The sequence below is a fragment of the Petaurus breviceps genome, unplaced genomic scaffold (genome assembly GCF_028583685.1).
Source record: "Petaurus breviceps papuanus isolate PSGF00001 unplaced genomic scaffold, PetGlider_PUasm1.0 156, whole genome shotgun sequence".
NCBI lineage: Eukaryota > Metazoa > Chordata > Mammalia > Diprotodontia > Petauridae > Petaurus > Petaurus breviceps.
Window position 1 is genome coordinate 7,456,925 of NW_027185720.1, and position 19,140 is coordinate 7,476,064.

Genomic DNA, 19,140 nt, shown 5'->3' on the forward strand with positions numbered 1-19,140 from the left:
AAATAAGACCATCTCTCTGATTATTTAACAGTCTTATTCTGAGAAGGGGGCCACAGGCTTCAGCAGATGCCAATGGGGTCCAGGACCCAGGTTAAGAAGACCCAAGGCAGATGATCACCCAAGTCCCCAGCAGCACTAAATACAACAAACCCCTGTTCTTCTAGTTCAGAACTCCTGCCAGAAGATTAGCTATTTAGGTTTCCAGTCCACCATCTTTGTTTTTATAGAGGGGACACTGAGCCCTAGAGTGGGGGAAGGGTCTCCCCTAAGGTCATCCCAGTTAGTCATAGAGTGTTTGATTTTCTTTTCTTCCAGTTAAAGACTCTTGGCCCTAAACCAAACCACTTGTTAAACCCCCAAATGCTTAAGACAAAAGCAACTTCATTGTTTTGTGGTCCCAAAAGGATCTCTAGTCGTTGAAAGGAAAGAAAAGAATTGAATTTTAATTCCTTTTCTTTTTTTTTCCTATTAGGCCAAAATATTTGTCCAAGTTTGGATGAGGTCACCAAGACCCAGAAAGAAGCTTTGGTAGCCTCAGGGCGTGGTGAGGTCACAGGACTCCTTAGATCATCAAGCTTCACCTGTTCTCTGCAGCCTTGCCATACTAACGCAGAAAGAGAGAAGTTTTCTGGGCTGTCCTTCAGGTCCCCATTGCTTTTGATCCTGCCTCCTGCTTTCTCAAACCTACACTTACTGCTCACTTTGTGACCCAGGAAACAGCAGTGTTGGCTAGGTAAGTGCCCACATGGCACCTTGGTTTGGGAGTGGTGCTTATCTGTGTGTGTATGTGTGTGTGTGTGTGTATACAGGGTTGGGCTGGAGCTCAGGCCTAGGAGAAGGTGTGACCAGATGGGCACAGCTTTCCACAAGTGAGGATTGTACAGAAGAAACCTGGCCCTGTCTCCAACTTCAGAAAATTACTTGAACATGGATCTCTATGTACCTCACAGAGAAAAAAAAAAAAAGGCCTGCACACAAGGTCTAGTCAATGTTTGATTTTTCAGGGTCTGGTGATGTAGTTGGTAAATGAGCCAGACCATGGGCTGGTCCTTTTTGTTGCTTGGTGACAGTTTCTCCATCCACTGGACTTTCATAGAATCATAGATTTCAATCTATGGGAAGGAGGTTTTCCAGATTATTTGGTCCAGCCTACCTCCCTCACTCTTCAGATGAGGACATTGAGGCTGGCCCAAAGTCACCTACATAGCAAATAGCAAAAGCAGGATTTGAACCCACCTCCCAACTCCAAATACAGTTTTCTGTCCCAGTTTGGGGCTTGCTCATTCTGTTGCTGCTGGCTGATTTCAGTAGAGGGGCCTACCCCAATAGCCTCGCCCACACTGATGAAATCACAGGATCAGCCCTAAAGCAAACTCTCAATCTCTGTCTTTGTCTCTGCCCCTTTTCTGTCTCTGTCTCTGTCTGGATCTCTGACTCTGACTCTCTCTAAACTATGTATACATGATATACATATGTGTGTATGTATATATGTGTGTATTTGTATACATGCCCATGTGCATGTACATTTGCATATATACACATACAGGCATGTAATCACAAAGTATCAAGAATAGGAGCTGAATTATTATAACAATTTATTTAATATACAATTATGTGTGCAATAATTTCATACTTGCTTTCCTCTTCTAACAAAGACACAATTGATCAGAATCAGAGTTATCAGTGTGGGAAGGTAAATGTAGACCCTCCCCCCAATGATATGGGTCAATAATAACAGAATACTAAAGTATGATAAGATAGGATCTGATGTACCATACCACAGTATAACATGACAAAAAATATATATATACTTATGTGCTGTATAACATAGCATAATAAAATATTAATTGATATAAATATAAAATATAATGGAATACAATGTATAGTAAATAGATATAATACAATAATATAAATTCATATACAGTAAGTACTATGTAGTAAATACAGTATAAAATCATATATTACAGTGCAGCATAATGTATGATACAGTAGCATATTGCATAGTATTTAAGATTAAACCAATGGAATTAGTGTAATAGAAGAATTCCTTTTCTACTTTTGCTGGCCATTAGCTGTGAGTGACCATGGCCAAATCATTTTTCACCTTCTGGTACTCCTAGGCTGCTCTGTCAGACCACACGTTCCAGTGGCGTCACTGTCCTGCATCACTGGAGAAAGATTCCAAACCAGGACTTCCCCAAATGCATGAAATCTCAGATCTAGAAAGATCAAACATCCAAGCAAATGTAAATAAAAAGCTGCTGGTTTTCTTGCAGGACTATTGTAGAGAAAGTACCCTGAAGGCCTCAAAGTGGGCATTTTAGTATTTTTATTTGTATCCCTCTATTAATGCCTAAAGTGGCTAGAGAGCAGGCCACTAGCCTAGGAAGCCAGGGTGCCAGTCCTTCCTCTGACATATAGTGCAACCCTGGGCAAGTCACTTTACTTCTCAGAGATCTAGGCCATTTTCTAATACTAAAGGTTGCAGAGAGAGCTCTTGAACTGGCAGAGGGAATGTCTTCCTCGTGCAGTTACCTATCCTAATAAAATAACAGGTCTGGGCATCTTGGCCAAGTGAGTGTCAGCAAGCCCTGGCAAGTTCCCCCAAACCATAAAGCCTCCCAGGATGGGCTGGGAAATGAAGTCCATGCCTGTCTTCTGAGATCTGTTCTTCCTGGTCTAATTTTCAGCTTCTCCATTGAGTGAGCCTATAGTCCCACAGTCCCTCATCATTGATTATTTCTGCCTCTTACCATTTTTTTTGGGGGGGAATGCCAATTTAATGGGTTGTGAGGTGAAAGCATATTGAATTTCTAAAATCTTTAGCTTCATGTATGATGCCCATGTTAGAGAATTCATCAGCTTGCTTGACCTGGCAGCATAAATGAGTCATATTCACCTGCTCTGATGACCATAATTCCACCTGACCTACCGATCTGCCAGTTCCTGGTACTATAATTAGTTAACAAAGGAAGTAATTAAACCATTGTATCTGTCAACATTCTCAGTATTTTGTTTTGTCTTCATTGGCATCCTATGAGCAGCAGGGCTGTGGAATCTAGAGGATTCCCCCCCCCCCTCCCCATAATCTAAATGTGGGCAGGTCATGATAGAGAGGAAAGAACTCTGGCACTGAATACTGGAGATCTGGATTCAATACCTACCCCTAATACTTATTCCCTATGTGATCTTGGAAAAGTCACTGCAGTTTTCAGTGCCAGCATGTCTTCATCTGTAAAATGACGGGGTTGGACTAGGTGGCCTCTGAGGTCCTTCCAGTTTTAGATCCATAATCCCATTATCTCTCTCTGCCTCATTTTCTATATCTGTAAAATGACGGGGTTGGACTAGATGGCCCCTGAATTTCCTTCCAGCTCTCCATCTATGATCCTCCAACTCCATGATCAGAGTTATCAGTGTGGGAAAGCAAATGTAGACTCTCCCCCCACTGACAGAGATCAATAATAACAGAATAGTAAAGTATGATAGGATAGGATATGATCCACAACACAACACGACAAATACACACACACACACATACACTTATGTGTTATATAACATAGCATAATAAAATATGAATTGATGTAAATATAAAATATAATTTTCTCTAGAGCCCTGACTCTGATTAGTCATGTCCTCGTTTGGAGGAAAAAGAGAAATAGAACAGCAGGTCAAGGTGATGTTCTGTGGGGTCATTTCCAGGCTCTGCTACTGACTAGCTGCATAACCTTTGCCCAATAAATCATCCAATCAGCAAGCATTTAGTAAGTGTGCAGGGCTCTGTGCTAGGGACTGGAGATACAATAGAAAATGAAACAGTTTTTTAACCTTTTCTGGGTCTCACTTTCCTGTAAAATGATGGGGCATGACCCAAGTGTGAACTCAAAGGGAAAGAAACACATCTATATTTTCACTAACCTTAGCTGTCCTGTGTATTTAATTTTGTGCATTTAAAAACATTATTTGGGGAAAGAGTTGGAAGTTTGCTCAGCCTCCCAGAGGAGCCCTGGGCAGAAATGAAGGTTAAATAACCCACCCCCACCCCCAGGCCTAAGGGACAGAGGACTGAGCTGCAGCTCAATTGAACAAGAATTAATAAGCAGCTAAGATGTACCAGGCACTGTCCTAGGTGATGAAGACACAAATTTTTTTTTTAATGAACTTGTCTTTTTCCACAAGGAATTCACATTCTAAGGGGGGCAGGAGAGGGGTGAACAATATGTACACAAATGAAGAAATACAGGGTAGTTTCTGGGGTTTGGGAGGGCACTAGTTATTGGGGAAGGAGGAAATAAGACAAAAAGGGCTTGAGCTTTCTCAAGCACGCCCTTGCATGAGGACCATTCGCAAATCATGGAACCTTTCAGCACCTGGTCTAAGCAGTTCTGGACAGGGTTTTGTGCATGGGGTTTTTGAACTGGTTGTAGGCCCCTGGGCACATCATTTCATTCTCTGTGCCCCAGGCAGCTTCCTGAGACAGAGTTATTGAGGAACTGCTGATTTGCATCAGTGGTCAGAGAATATGTTCCACAAAGAGAGTGCCCCACACAAGTCTGGACCAAAAATAAAAAATCCCTTCCAGCTTGAATGCTCCTAACCAAGAGTGGGCAGTAATAACAGTAGCTAACTTTATATAATACATTAAGATTTGAAAAGAGCTTTTACAAATATCTTCTGATTTGATCCTCTCAAGAACCCTGGGAGGTAAATAATGTTATTATCCCCATTTTATTGATGGAGGAAACTGAGGCTGAGAAAGGTTGTTGCTGTTCAGTGGTTTCAGTCATGTCTGACTCTTTGTGACCCCATTTGGGGTTTTCTTGGCAAAGATACTGTAGTGGTTTGTCATTTCCTTCTCCAAGTTCACTTTGTAGGTGAGGAAACTGAGGTAAACAGGATAAAGTGACTTGCCCAGGGTCACACAGCTAGTAAATGTCTGAACTTAGATTTGAACTCAGATCCTCCTGATTCCAGGGCCAGTGCTCTATCCACTGAGCTAATAAATGTCTGAGGCAAGATTTGAAGGAGATGCAGACTTTTGAGGCACCTTCCTGCTCTACATCTATGACACTTTGAGATTATCCTAATTTTTCCAAATATGTGATGAAAGAAGTCATGACTAAAAACACCAGCCCTTCCATCTAATTCTAGGCATAATAGTAACAATAAAATATATAATTTAATATAGAAAAAATATCCAACATATTATCTATAAATATATTTATGTAACATGGAACATAAAATACATTTTATATATTGGTTACATATTTAGTAGACATAAAATACAACAGTAAAAAGTGTTGTCATCTGTGGAAACAAAACATTCCTCGTACGGATACATTCATGTTCCTGTATGGGGGGGGGAGAGGGCTCTTCTCCAAGCATTTGCCTGCCAACAAGATACTGTAATTAGTGAAATGCTGCTTTCCAGCGGTAGGGCTAGAGGGAGGAATATCTCCCTCCCCCACACCCTCGCGCAAGGCTGAAGGCAAGCTGTCCACACACTGCCCTCCACTGAATGGGTTATTTGAAATGTACCAGCTGTTTCAGTCATTCAAAGAGACTCCCATTGCCAAGAACACTGGAGGGAGGAAAGGTATTTTTGCAAGTAAAACGCCTCAAATTTGAACATGGGATACATCTAAAAGAAAGAAGGAAAAGAAAGAAATAAGCACCTATTTCCCTAAAGGAGAAGCGAAAATGCATTTTTTTTAGTGCCCACTATATTCCAGGTACTATGTAAACAGGGTTGAATGACTGCCTAGTAACAAAAGTATTGTGTTAAATATGTGCTTTATGAAGATCTCATTTGATCTTCGCAACAGCCTTGAGAGGCAGGTGCAATTATGATCCTCGTTTCACAGTTGAGGAAATTTAGGCAGACAGAGATTAAGTGACTTGCCTAAAGGCACCCAGTTTATAAGTATCTAAGGCTAGATTTGAACCTCAGGTCTTCCTGACCTTAGGCACAGGGTTCTATCCTCTGCACCACCTAGCGGGGCTTCAGGGGAATTACCTATGCACAATTGTGTTTTGCCCACATTCAAATCTGGATGTGCATTTATGGGGAGGTGTGTGCTTACAAACCCATAATCGATTGGTTCCTTGAGTGTGGGCATAGAGTATGTATGGTGTATATTTGTATATACACATAGAAAAGTAGTGGGATAGGGTGGGGAGGAATTGTTCAGGGTGAACAGAGCACTGATTTGGGGTCCAGAGGACCTGGGTTCAAATTGTACCTTGGCTGCTTTCTTGTTCCATGCTACAGATTTGGGTTTGGAGAGCCTAGCGTCAGACTCTGACTCTTCTTCCAGGACCAGAGATGGGAGCTGGAAGACACCTCAGAAGCCATCTGCTCCAACCCCTCCATTTTATGAATGAGGAAACCAAAGTGAAGTGTCTAGCCCAGAATTATCTAGCTCGTAAGGGACAGCAATCAAATCCATGGCTCTCACTCTGCTGTCAGGGCTTTTTCCACTACCTAGGCTGATCAGACTTTCTTACTGTGTACAGTGGGTCAGGATTCAAGAGGATTGGGTTCAAATCCTGGGTTTTATACTTTCTGCCTGTGTGACTTTGGATGAATCAGCAAATAATTCTTTAAAAGAAAAAGACATATTATATATATTAGTTTTTTGGAGGGGCAGTTGGGGTTAAGTGACTTACCCAAGGTCACATGGCTAGTAAGTGTTAAGTGTCTGAGGCTGGATTTGAACTCAGGTCCTCCTGACTCCAGGTAATAATTCTTAAAATAAAAGTAAGAGAAGAGGGGAGAAGGTGTAGAATGATTCCACCTTAAGATTTGCTGTTCAGTCACATCTGATTTTCCATGACCCCATTTGGGGTTTTCTTGGCAAAGATACTGCCATTTTTTTCTCCAGCTCATTTTATAGATGAAAGCAAACAGGGCTAAGTGACTTGCCCAGGGTCACACAGCCAGTATGTATCAAAGGTCTAACTCAGGTGTTCCTGACTCTAGGCCTGTTGGCCTATCCACTGCAGGAACATCTGTCATCCCATTTTAAAATCATTCTTTCTCTGTGTATGTCCCAGTTTTAAAATACACAGAAAACTCTTTAAAAATTGGCACAATATATTACAGGTAATATTTTAACCAAAAAAAAAATATAATGTACTGCCTTCCCTCTGAGGTTATCTCCAATTTTCCCAGTATATGATAGTTGTTTGCATGATGTCTCCCTAGTAGATTGGGGGCTACTTGAGGGCAGGGATTGATTTTTACCTTTCATTGTATGCCCAGCACTCAGCACATTGCAAACCACTCCAGTATCTTTGCCAAGAAAACCCCAAATGAGGTCGCAAGGAGTCAGACCACTCCATTTATTACCTGTCTGTTACATTCGAATTGCAATACATTGCATTCACATGGTACTTTTGCAAAGCCCTTTACATACATTACCTGATTTGGTTGTTTAGAGGTAAGTGCTATTATTATCTATCTTTACCATTTTTTAGATTAGGAAATGGAGGCTGTGAAAGTCAGTGAATGGCTAGAGTCTAATCAATATCTATCATGGGCATAATTCAGACACAGGATTCTAGACTTCAGATGAAGGATTGTATCCACTATACCACACTGTCTTTGTGGCTAGAGGGTTGGGGCTTGGAATCAGAAATATCTGGGTGCAAATCTTGCCTTAGGCTGCTTTGTGGTCCTGAGTAAACTGCCCACTTTGAACCTCAGTTTCCTCAAAGATAAAATTAGGATGATTAAAAAAAAAAAGAACTCTACCTCATAGTTAGGGTCAAATGAAATGAGAGATATAATGTGCTTTGCAAATTTTGAGGTGCCATTTACATGTCAGCCATTATTATTAAAATATACACAGACGGCACCAGACCAACAAGGAAATAATCCACTCACTTACACTGAACTAATGTAGCTGTGGGAATGCAGGCTTTATGACCAGAAACCCAACACACTGCAAGTGCGTGCGCACACACACACACACACCAAAACAAGGCAACAGGCTAACAGGAAGCTAAGGCAGTTGTTGGTACAGACAGACACTTTATTACACAGAAATCCAGGATGCTCTGTATACACACCACAGAGACACAAGAGCAGCTCAAGGGACCAAAAGAGAGCTAAAAAAGCTGTTGGCATATTGGTGCCTAACATGGTTCTCCATGGACTCTCAATCAGAAGACAGATGTAACTCCCCGCCCACCCCACAAAAACATCCACACTTCTTTTCTTGCAGAGGTGGAGCACTACGGGTGTGGAGCGCTGCATACACTGTCAGATCCCATGGGCGGGCTGGTTGGTTTTAATGAACTGTTCCTTTTTTTCCCTTTCCTTTTTTCATTCTTTGTTATTAGGAATGGTTTGCTGGGTAGCGGGAAGGCTGGGAAGAAATACTCAGAAATGAAGGTAATATAAAAGCATTTTTTAAAAGAGCTTTTAAAAATATAGGTAAAGCATATTTTTCAAACCTTTATATAAATGTCGGCTATGCAGCAATGGGTACTGTGCTGAATTACTTTCAATAGGGGGAAAGGGAAAGAGAATACACATTCATTAAGCGTCTACTATGTGCCGGGCTCTGTGCTAATCCCTTTACAAATATGATCTCTTTGCTCTATATACCATTAGTTCCCTTTCGGTAGGTTGCGTCTACACTGCACCGAATTTCTGAGGATGCAGGGACTCTGCCGACAATTTCATTAGCTTCCTTTTTTGCAGGTTGTGTTGTTTTTGTATCTGTTGTGCATCTTCACAAACAGCATTGGGTTTCTGAGGATGCAGGGACTCTGCAAACAGCTGCATTTTGGTAGGTTGTGTTGTGCTGATATCTAGCGCGGTGTGTGTCTACGCAAAGTGTGCTGGGCTCCCGTGTGTGCATGCAGAGTGACGTCCGGGATTCCTCTGGTCAGTTGCGTTGTCCTCCCCTCCCCTCCCCCCTTCCACTTCCGCGGCTCTGCTGGGGTTCGTGAGCGTGCACGCGCCTTATGAGACTGGGCGCACGCACAGGCCCCGCCCCCCGGCTGGCCTGGCCCCGCCCCCGCCTCTCCGCCTCCGAGGACGGCGAGAAGTTCCGTAAACACATCTCTCTCCTCCCCGGTCGGGCTCGGACCGTACCACTTTCTGCTCGCGGGGAGATCCTGTTTTTGTAGCCCTCTGCCGTCGAGGCCGCGGGCCACACGCTTGGGCCATGCGCCGTCCCTGGTGGGTGTATGTTCTCGGAAGCGTCGCTCGGGCCTCACGCGGGACCCGGCCGGGGGCGGGTCGGCCGCGGGATGGGCCGCCCCGGGTCCGCACTCCCCCCCCGTGGGCCGGGCGTGATGGGCCACGCCTTGGCTGGCTGCACTGTCCCTCTGGGCCCTTTAAATACCGCGTGGGGCCGGGGGGAGGGCAGTGGGGGCTGGTGAGCGGCGCTGCGGGAGGGCCGAGCCGATCGGAGCGGAACCGAGCCCTGGCAGGGAACGGCACGGACTGGACAGGACAAGCAGGGAAGGGGGCTGCCTCCCTCTACGCCAGGCTCGGTGGGTAGCCCACAGCTGCGCGCGTTGGGGACTGACAGCCAGCCTGCCCCGAGGTTGGCGTGGGTTACAGACTCCTCCTTGTCCCGCTCCCCCCATCCACGGGGATCCCGAGCTCCCACTCCAGCCTTGACTTTATTTCGGAGATGGGGAGGAGGCAGCCCCGTTTTGTGCCGGGGGACACCCCCCCGCCCCGTGCGTCTTTCACTTGTTTGTCCCCGAACCGCCGTCCCGCGTGGGAGCGGCGGGGCAGGGGAGGGGGGACTGGTGGACGGCCCAGGATAAGCTGGCATCCCCCGTCCCGGGTGGGAGCCCGAGTGCCGGGGCTTGTTTACGTCGGTGCTGGGCAGGTGCCAGCTGTGCACTCCGAACCAGCTTCCGAAAATACTCTCGGAGGAGACAAGGGCAGGACTGGGGGCGGGAGGCCCTTGTCAGCCCCCTCCCCAGGCCCTCCCAGAATGGGCAGGGGGCACTTACCTTCCCGCCCCCCAACCCTCTCCGGACCTGGCCACTCACCCTCCTCCCTTCCTGACCCCGTCCTTTCCCAACCCGGACTGGAGCTCTAGTCACCTCTTCCCCCCTTTCCTTCTCGAGTCTGTCTGATTCCCAGCTGTGACACCCCCCACCCACCCAGGAGCCCGAGCCTGGGCCTTGTGGGAGAAGGATGTGGGTTGTAGGAGATGGATAGATGTCTCTGTTTTGGGTTAGTTGCCTGGGCTTTCTCCGAGACGCCGCCTCTTCCTCCTGGTTCCCCTCCTCCCTCGGTTTTGTTTTGACAGGAAACGTGCAGCTTGCGGGAGGGGAGGGAGGAGAGAGCAGGAGAGTGGAACCCTGGCGTGGCAGAGCTAGAAGCAACCTTAGCGATCATTTAAGGCCACCTCCTCATTGTACAAAGAGTTCAGGCGGGGCAGGATTGGAGACCCAGTGTGCTTTCCAGCACCCCATTCTATAGGCCTCCTGTGAGATCTGGAATTGCATGGGAGGTCTGTAAATGAGGCAGTAATAGCTGCCTCTTGGGGAAGGGGGATGGGACCCAGAACTGAAGGAAGGGCTGCTGTTCGTTGCAGCTGTTTAATTGTAGGGAGAGAGATCTGGTGCTCTCTTATAAAGACGGGTGCCTTTCCCTCAGAGGCTCTGAGCAGTCCCCCAAGGGACCTGGCACACTTAGAGAAACCAGAGGAATACCAGGGCTTCTTCATATTCCCCTGGAGTCCCCAATTTAGATTTCTGGTTTCCAGCTGGTTCTGAGAGGCTGCATTTTTCTCTGTGTTAACTAAGAGGATGGTTTTGGGAGTTGGAGGATCTAGGTTTGAATCCTGACTTCTCCCTATACTGGCTGAGTTCCCTTGAGGGAGTACTTAACCTCTCTGCCTAGGCTTCTTCTGAGGTTTCAACTCATTCTAAATCCCGTGAAAGATTTCAGCCTGTTTCTTTTGTAAAATGAGGGGATTGGACTAGTAATCTCTGGAGGCCCTTCCAGCTCTAAGTCTCATGATTTTAGAATAATTGCACCTTTTGGATCCAATACCAGTTTTCAGTATCTGCCTACTCTTAACCTTCCTATTGTAAGAATTATGTTTTGTTCAGTCGTGTCTGATTCTTTGTGATCCGATTTGGAGTTTTCTTGCTAAAGATACTGAAGTGGTCTGCCATTTCCTTCTCCAGCGAATTTTCAGATGAGGACACTGAGGCAAACAGGCTTAAGTGACTTGCCCAGGGTTATACAGTTAGGAAGCCCCTGAGGTTGGATTTGAACTCCGTTCTTCCTTATTCCAGGCCTGGACTCTCTATCCACTGCGTCACCTAGGTGCCCCAAGAATTTATCTTGCACCTAATTTAGCATGTTGGTAGGTCCGCCATTAATAGTTTCAGCAGTTCAGAATAGGACCAACCTAGAAGTAAATCTGCATGTGTTTGTGGTGAGCCCTGGAGAAAGGAGTTGTAGTAGGTAGTTGCCCCCTAAGTAATAGAGAATTGGAACAGAATGTTTGGCTGGAGCTGTTCAAAGAGCCTGGCTTTCTAGAAATCGCCATCACTGATGGGGTCCCTCTATAGATGCTGTGAATATTTGACTGCTGGTCAGTGCCTGTTTTGTCTAAACACACACCTATTTCTGGAAGCCAGCCCTAGACACAGTGTCTGGCGCATAGTAGGTGCTTAATAATTGTTCATTGAATTGAATTATATCAGTATGATTTTCTCTAACGGAGAATTCCTCCAGAGCCACCATTACCTCGTGCCAGGTGTTTAATGCACTGGTGCCATGACTGTATGGGGCCAGACTAATGTAGGAGGGCAGGTTTCCTGCTTCAGCACCCTGCCTTCTTGCTGTCCCCAAGTGCCCAGGGGCTTTTCATGATCTGAGTCTTGGCATGACCCATGTCACAAAAAACCTTTACTCTGGAACCCTGCCTTTGACCATTGTGCTTATGTTGGGAGGAGAGGGAAGTTGCCCAGCAGCTCTCTGAGGTGGGCTCTAGTCCGGCTTTCCCAGTTCTCTTATTTACTAGCCATATGACCTTGTGTAAATCACTTCATCCTCTGTAAAATGAGGTGGGGTAGGGGTGAGACTTGATGATTTCCAGAGTCCCTTTCAGTTCTACATCCTATGATCTTGTGAAATGACCTGCCCCACAGCCATTAGTGACTGAATAACACCTGTCTTCAGTCTTCTGGGTCATAGCTTTTGTCTCTCTCCCTCCCTTTCTTTCAGATTTGTCTAGGCTGTGTCCGGTTTCCCAGGTCCTGCAGGGCAAGTCACATATTCCGTTCACTACTAGGTGTTAAAGACTGATATAAGAGCTAGGACACTGGCATTTTAACTGAATACTGAAAAGTATGACTTAAGAAATTAATTACACTGTGACCTTGGGTAAGTCACTTCCCCTTTTGGTTGAGTAGTGCTTTTATCGGTAAAATAAGAGATCTGGACTCAATGACCTTTGAATTCAGCTCTAGAGTCCTGACCCCAGGATTGCATCATCTATCTGGGAGGACTTCTAAATGGAATAATTGTTTGGCTTCTCTAGTCAGCTGCTGGCTTGTTTCCTGTTTCCTTCTCTAAACAGTGTTAGAGGGCTTAGTCTTGGCATGTTTGTTTGATGTCAACTTGTGGTGCAGTGGTGTCCATGTTACCACAATTGATGCCCAGGTTGTCAGGAACAGGTCAAAACAGAACCATGAGAAAGCTGGAGGGTATCCAGGCCAGAGGACCTTGATTGAACTAACTGAGGGTGTTTAACTGGAAAAGAGAAGGCTTCAGAAACACTCTACTGTAGCATGATTTTATGAAGGATTGTCTTATGGAAGAGGGTTTAGTTTAACTCCTTATGTACATCCTTAAGGGCCAATGGGTAGGAGTCAGTGCATGGAGATACAGTGAGGCTTAAAGTAAAGAACAATTGTGTGTGTTAAAAAAAATCAATTTAATTTTTTTTCTTGCATTTTGGTTTATATCATCGTAATTTATGAATATATCTTTGGATATAACAGCATCCCTCCCCCCAAAAAGAACTATCTCTTATGATAAAGAATGAAAAAGAAAGGAGGGTGAATATGTTCAGCAAAACTAACCAGCAGATGAAAGAAATCTGACTTATGCAGCGTTCCACACCTGTAATCCCTGAAATAAAGAGAGGTGGAAGTATGTTCTCATATTTCTTTTTTGGGGTCAAGCTCGGTCATTATACTCAATCAACGATAATTTATTAATTGACTTTTTTCTGCCAGCATTTTGCTAGGAGGTAGCCACATGGCTAGGGAGAGATACAGAGATGCCCTGGGAATGATACAATGAAAAACTGAAACAATCTGTACTCTCAGGGAATTTCTGTTGACAAGAAAAACCTCTTCAAGTTGAGAACAGGGTCCCTTGAGAATTAATGAGGTGCCCTTTACTGTTCTTAGAAGATGGGGGCTGGCTGGTTTCTGTCTTCACATCTTCAGTACTTAGCATGCTATTAGTGTCTAATAATAAATGCTTGTTGGCTGTTTATTTTATTTTATTTTTTTAAAGCAGTTGGGGTTAAGTAACTTGCTCAAGGTTACATGGCCAGTTATTTTGTGTGGGTGCTAAGTATTTGAGGCCGGAACCGATTCCAGGTCTCCCGACTACCAGGTTGGTGCTTTTACTCACTGCGCTACCTGGCCACCCCTTATACTGAATACACTTGACCCCTTGAAGAAATATGAGGATGTTAACTCCCCTCTTTGTAGGGCTGAAGGATGGTGTGTGTGTGGAGCACAGTATAAAATGACAGATCTGGTTTCATCTGTTGGTTAATTTTGCTGAACTGATTCCCCTCACCCCTTTCTTTTTAATTCTCAAAGAAAGGAAAGAAAGACTGGACAACCCTTTGTGGGTTGTATTCCATGAAGAAGGGAATGATCTCTTTGGGATACAGACCTAGTAGAGGTATTGCTGGATCAAAGGATATCTACAGTTTGATTGCCTTTTGGACATAGCTCCAAATTGCTTTCTAGAATGGTTGGATTAGTTCACAACTCTACCTGCAATGCATTAGGTCCCAGTTTTCCCACATCTTCTCCAACATTTATCATTTTCCTTTTCTGTCATATTCAGGCCAAATACTTCTCAAGAGCTTTCCAATACTGAGATTCTGTGATTTAGGCAGAGTAACCCTTTGATCGCCCCAGGGTCTTGGGCTACCAGGAATTAGAACAGGATCTCTTACTTCAGCAGTTCAGGAATTCAATAATGACTACTATTATCAGACCAGGAGATTTAGCCACATTTTACCTTTCTTTGGCCTGAAAGGCTGAGGACGTTCCATTTTTCAAGACAGTTTTCATTCATAAGCTGGGTCTAGGCATTTGCAGTTAGTTCTCTCTGCAGAAATGAAATTGAGACTGTAATACTCAGTAGCTTCCATGATGCATGGGGAGTCCTTAACTTTCAGGGGCCTGCTGGTTTGGGTCAGCAGGAAGCACCCCATCAAATTTTCACATCCATTCCTTGACCTTTAAGATGTTAAAGGATTGGGGCGGCTAGGTGACTTGGTGAATGGAACACCAGCCCTGGAGTCAGGAGGACCTGAGTTCAAATTCAGCCTCAGACACTTAACACAAAACTAGCTGTGTGACCTTGGGCAAGTCACTTAACCCCAATTGCCCTGCCCTCCTCCCTCCAAAAAGCAAATAAATAAGATGGTGAAGGATCCTACTAGGCTGAACCAAAGAGACAGTGTTGCAATTTGGAATTTATTGTCAGAGAGAGGAGACCCCACTGGAAAAATGTTTCAGTAACGGCTTTTCCTTCTCTTTGACCAGTGATCTGGTGTAGTCTGTTGCTTGACAAGATCCAATAATGACCCAGAGACCTTCCCTCTGACAAGTGGCAGTGCTGACTCCCAGTTTTCTCATAAAGGTAGGCCAGAAAAACCACTGTGAAAAAAACTGTTCTTTGCTGTCTAGAGCTAAAGGGTCCTTCCAAGGCTGTCTAGTCCCAACCCTACATTTTGCAATCTTTTGACTTGGCCAAGGTCACAAAGGTCTCACCATGGGCCCAGAGTTTTAGGGCAGCAAGGACTTTGGAGATCACCAGTGAAGCCCAGAGAGGAATAGGTTCATAGTCTCAGAGCTCAGAGGGGATGACACTTCAGTCCAGAGAGGGTAAAGAGCCAGGGCTGGGCTCCGAGCCCAGGCCTCTTCCCACAGCACCATCTTGTCTGCAGCTGTACATACAGTGAAGGTAATCTGTGTGTACCAGGCCTTATCACTCAGAAAAACATGTCACTGAAAGACTTTGCACCAATTAAATGGACTTTTAAAATGTCTCAAAATTCTTTGGGGTGGAGGAGGTAGGTTTCCAAAACTAAAGCATTCATTTACTCTGAAGTCGACAAAGGTGCAGAGGTTGTAAGATATGCCTGAGTGCTCAGTGACAGTGCTTGGTTTTGATTTTTATAAAACCAAGATTTTAGGATGGGACTTCTGTCTGCAGGGGAGCCCAGGGAAGGATCTGTTGGAGGTGAGGGATTGGTTGGTGATATGGTAGAAGGAGTGTTGAATCTGGAGTATTTGAGGTATGGTGGCACTGGAAAGATCCCTGGTTCTAGGTCAGAAGAGCTGAGTTCCAATCTTGATTCTGCTACTAATTACTGTATCACCTTGGGCAAGTCACTTCTCCCTAGATTTCTAGTTCCCTTTTTGTAAGATGAGGGTGTGAACTAGATGCCATCTCTGAGGCTCCTTCCAGCTCTAAGTCTATGATCCTACAAAATGACTTTGCTAAATGCTGGGGATACAAAAAGGCAAAAGATTAGTCTCTGCCCTCAAGGAAGTCACAGTCTAATTAGGGAGACAACATGCAAACAAATATATACAAAGCAAGCAACGCATAGGAGAAATAGGAAATGATTGAGAGAGAAGGAGCTCAAATTACGAGGGGTTGGGGAAGCCTTCCAGTGAAAGATGGTATTTTAGTTGGCATTTAAAAGAAGTAAAGAGACCAGTACTGGAACAAGAAGAAAAGTGTCCCAGCCATGACAGCCAGCCAGAGAGAATGCCTGGGGCTAAGGGATAGAGTTGTTGATGGACCAGCCAGGAGGCTGGTGCCACTGAATCCTAGAGTATGTGTTGAGGAAGGTCTGAGAAGATTGGAAGGGTAAGAGGTGACTCGGTTATGAAGGGCTTCGAATGCCAAACTGCATGATCCTGGAGGGGATAGGGTAGGGAACTCAGACTCTAATAGAGAAGGTCAATGTATAGAGTTAAGTTTTAGCTACAAGTCACATGGAAAGGCCCTGTGGGTCTTCGGACTGGGCAGAAAACACATGACCTCAATGGTATCTTATGCAAGGTACTTAAGCAAATTGGTAGTTATGTAATGGTACTTTATAGGCAAAAATGGGACATCCTGAATAGATTGTTCAGAAGTGATTACTTATCAGCCCTAAAGAAAAGAAAGTATTTTAGACAGTCTTTCAGCATGAAACTCCATTTCCGTGTCTGTAAAGTGATGGTGTTGGACTCTGAGGTCCTTTTTGGTTCTGAATAGAGGGTTTAGATCTTCTTGGACACTGCCTGGTGCAAACTTTATGTAAAGTCTATCTAAAAACCGTCTAAAGGACCATCCATTGATTTAGTCCCTCGGTAAATGCATCTGAGACCAATAAAGGGCCCAGAACTGCAGGAGAGGAAGCTGGAAATCTCTGAGAAATGGTACAGGGCTTATAGTGATAGGGAGTTACTCCATGCTGGTCCCTGAAAAAGAATAATCCGTCTTTTCAAAGGCCATTATTCTCCCAGTGATGCTGTTTAGCTAGGAATCGTGGGACATCACAGTCTCAGAAGAATCAAAATTGTGGGTGATCCATTGGATTGTGCAGGGGGGAAATAATATTTTTAGAAGCAAACTTCAGATCTTTCATAAGAGGCAGCATGGGGTGGTAGGAAGAGAGCTGACCCCAGAGCCAGCAAGATCTGAGTTTAGGCCAGGCTGTGTAACCTTGGACAAGTAGCATAAACTCAATTACAGAGCCAGTCCTGATCGCATTGGGAATTCCTTATGCCAGTGAAATTACAGGACTTGTCCAATAAAAAAAAAATTGAATATAAAAGTTTTGGAAGAAAAAAAATTCTCACAGACCAAGAAACTCAGATACTGGAGTGGAGTCTCTTTTTCTAGAACCGGTGTTTTAGGACCTTAGCTTGTGGAATTGGAGTCACAACCTTGGAAGTATTTGTTACAGTCCTTAGAAGATGTGTTTTGATTGAAACTCAGCCAGTGGTGATTTGATTGATGATCAAAGACTTGGAGGAGAATTGGCAGGTCCCAGTGGGTAAAAACAACAGCTAGCATTTACCTGGTGTTTCAGAGTTTGCCAAGTACTCGACATCCATCATCCCGTTTGATCTCACCCTGACCCTGTGAGGTAGAAGCCATTGTTATTCCCATTTAACAGATGAGCAAGTCTGTGACTCTATAATGAGAAGAAGCATTGACTTTTGATTTTCATTTGCAGTTGAGCTCCAGTGGTCCATGGGGGATATAAAAGGCAGTGGATTTGGATTTAAAGGACCACGGTTCACTTCTCTCTCCATTCTCATCTCCTTCCCAAATCTCTGTTTTGTCGTCCGCAAAATGAGGGGGTTGGACTAATTGGCCTCTTGAGTTCTCCTCTAGCCTTAGCTCTATGAGTCTATGAATGACTGTCACTCTTTAGGATGTTTATACCATATGCAAAGGCAGCTAGGGGATGCCATAGTGCACCTGGCCTGGAATCAGGAAGACTCATCCTCCTGAGTTCAGATGTGACTTCAGACACTTCCTAGCTGGGTGACCTTGGGCAAGTCACTTTACCCTGCTGGCCTCAAGTTTCCTCATCTGTAAAATGAGCTGGAGAAGGAAATGGCAAACCTTACCAGTATCTCTGCCAAGAAAACCCCAAATGCTGTCATGAAACTGAACAAATGGAGTTGTCTGAAAATAGGACAGGCTGCCTTGGGACAAAGGGTTCCCCCTCTCTGGAGGTGGAGGTGGGATGACATTATGGGGGGGCTTCTTGATTGGATATACATTGGACCAGTTGGCTTCTGGGATTCCTTCCAACCCTGAGATTCTCTAAAAAGGAATTGTGTTTTTCCTTTCCTTATATTCCCAGGTCTTAGCCAGTGGTGGGCATATAGTAAACGCTGGGTGAATGGTTGTTAAATGATATGTTGCCCCCTGTGGTTATGTCTCATTTGATTCCCAAATACCTTCCCCCATCCCATTGATATCATAGATGCTTCTCACACCAACTCATGGCTGACCCCATTGGCAATCCTGCCTTTTCTCGGTCCCTCCAGCTTGGGCTATGGGGCTGGCTCTCTCTCTTAAGCCTCTGTCACAGATCATTCATGTTGCTCAGTTCAGAGCTCCCTTCTCTTGGGATTTCTCTCTCCCTCTGACCTTGACTCCTCTCCTCCCCTTCTTCCTGTCTCAGCCCCCTCCCCCTGCATAAAGTCTCTTTAAAAGACAAACTTAGCAACATCAAAAGACAACAAATTTCAAAATATCAGGAGGAGGAAAAGTTGATTTCTGTTATGTCCAGCTTTTTATAAAAAACTACATACTATTTGGCAAGTATGTGTGTATATATGTGTATATGAGCATTTATTAAGGACCTTCTGTGGTCTAATCATTGTGCTTAATGCGCACAAATATCTCATTTGTGGGAATCTCTCCTGCTGGATGATACAAATTTATTAGGAGGGTTTCTTTTTGTCTTTGTTCATTGGCGGGCAGTGGGAGGGAGAGATAATAAATACTCGTAAGAGTAAATACGTTTTTAAAAGATGAAAGGGAGGAAAATCCATGAAATTTAACCCAGCAGGGTGTTCAGTGCTGACCTGCCTTCCTGTGTCCCCTTCTGACCTTATTCTGTTCTTTTCTGGGTCTTTTTCCGATGCTTTTTCCTTTCTTGAGCAACTGTCAGTGCGCACCCACTTCCTGCTTCCCTGACCCGTGAAAGCTTCTTTCCCAAGCACCCCCTCTCCCCATAAGTCTGCTCCCTTCCTTGGATGCCTCCTTGCCCTTCTCCTACCCAGCGCTTTCTTGTGCGCTTTCCGTGGTCTCCTTTATGACTACGGAGAAAGTTCCCCCGAGTGCCTTCAGAACCCCTCCTGGAG

General features: G+C 44.7%; 1 protein-coding gene across 7 annotated transcripts in view; it reads left to right on the forward strand.

The window, feature by feature from the left end:
• TCP11L2 (t-complex 11 like 2) overlaps positions 1-19,140 on the forward strand; it is a 58,972-nt gene that overhangs the window by 966 nt on the left and 38,866 nt on the right. For 2 of the 7 annotated variants that reach the window (XM_069081990.1, XM_069081994.1), the window contains exons 2-3: positions 473-733; positions 14,797-14,893. The gene's annotated coding sequence lies outside the window, so the exon portion shown is untranslated. Of the gene's footprint in view, positions 1-472; positions 734-9,377; positions 9,511-14,796; positions 14,894-19,140 lie in introns of those variants that run through there. The other 5 variants (XM_069081987.1, XM_069081993.1, XM_069081992.1 and 2 more) reach the window with 3 other exon arrangements.